Source organism: Centruroides vittatus, unplaced genomic scaffold (genome assembly GCF_030686945.1).
Source record: "Centruroides vittatus isolate TY-2023 unplaced genomic scaffold, ASM3068694v2 contig_641, whole genome shotgun sequence".
Classification (NCBI taxonomy): domain Eukaryota; kingdom Metazoa; phylum Arthropoda; class Arachnida; order Scorpiones; family Buthidae; genus Centruroides; species Centruroides vittatus.
The window spans coordinates 128,661-130,545 of NW_027122395.1; positions in this window are offsets into that span (position 1 = coordinate 128,661).

The window sequence follows — 1,885 nt, forward strand, 5'->3', positions numbered from 1 at the left end:
TTTTGTCGAGAGAACATTTCTTAGTACCTAAACGTCATTGAATGCACGTATCTCTCGATACAACGTTTTTTACAAACGATATTCATATTAAAAATTTCACATTTAAGTCCCTAAAACACAATATAGCGTTTATTAACAAAATGTGAAAAGACATTTCAAATACAATTGGTGGAGCATCCGAATGAGATGCAGACCTTTTTCAAAGAGGAAGGGGTGTTAGCTCTAAATGAGGCATCGAGTAACATCAACATATCGTATAACAGAAGCTAAACACCTTTTCGTGACATCACTAACAATATTGACATCTGTTTCTTGTAAATTTTGTCTGCAGTTTTCTAATAATGCTTTCATTTCTGTATTGTTGAGCAGTATCGTAAAGTTAATGTTTAAGTTTCACATACAGCCTGCATACTGTTATTGCATACAAAAGCAAGTGTATATTATATACACTTGCTTTTGTAATTATACAGTATATTTACAACTGCATTAATTTGTCCACCAGTAGTCGAGTGGGTAAAATTATCGAACACTGGTCTTGGGTTCGCGCCTCACCAGCGGGCTGGCCACAAGTTTTTCAAGTTTTTTTCTTGTTTGTAACATCTAATATGGGCCAGTTTCCCATAAAAAAAAGTCCTCCGGACTGGAATCTTCCCTCGACAGATCGCCCACGTGTCGCGTTGTCGTACAGAAACAAACAAACAATTTGAAAGTCAATCAGCCAACGTGTGGTATGGTAAACATTAGCCTATCATTCCGAGGATCCGGGATGAGTGGCTAACGTTTCCAGTAATCATCATGTCTTCATTTGTGTTCTGTACCTGTCTATTACTGTATGTTCTCAACATCCATCTACATTCCTCTCACCAATTGCTGACTTTGCCATCTTTTATATTATTATATCGGATTATTATCATTATTGTATGAAACTATGTATTTACTGTATATGCTCAATTTACTTAATTGTTACATAAACTTTGTCACGTACGATTTGGCAGAAGGAATTATTACTGTAATGAGGTAACTTCAGTTTGGTAAAACAGAAGTTACTGTACTTTGCTTGGTTATGATTAAAATATAAAAATCGTGAATGATATTTTTTACAAGAACTATACTGTAATGAAAATACAGCATTGGAAAATCAATTCGCGAATACGCAAATGGTTCGCGAACGGTCGTATGGTTGTCACAACTTTTCAATCGCGAATAGGCAAAAACGCAAATACCGCGAGTTATCTATGTTAAACTCATGCTTTATAGCCACTTCGCTTTAATTCTAGTAACAGCATGATTCGTAAATACAATGGACTTTGATATAGTTTCCATTCGGTATAATGAATTTTCGGTATAGAAATAAAGTTTGTTCGTCCTTATTATAAATTTTGTGTATAATCCTTGATGTAGTGATATCCAGAGTCTGCTGAACGAGAATTTAAAAGAAACACTTCTTAATTTCGTGTAATAACCTTTACTCAATATATGAAGCATTGGTGCAGTAGGAAGAACTTATCAACAAAGGGAAGCTTGCTGGCAGTGAAGACGCCCCAGAAATTTTTCACAGATAATCTCTCAGTTACCACCTATCTGCTCCCACAATACGCCTAATAAAAACTAGGATGTCATGGAATAAATGGAATTTTTCCCACAAGCGAAGATAGAAACAAAAATAAACTAAAGAAAATTTAGCATGCGTTTATTCTCTTTTGGATAAATTTTGTACAGAAATTCACGTGTCTGATCAATATTTTACAGTATACTATGTGATTTAATACACTACCTTGAAAAAATACTATAAATCATAGATAAGAAAAAATTTTAAAGCAAATACATTAAAATTTTCCTTCTCGATCTGATTTTATGTAACTTTAAAAAAACAATTAAACATAAA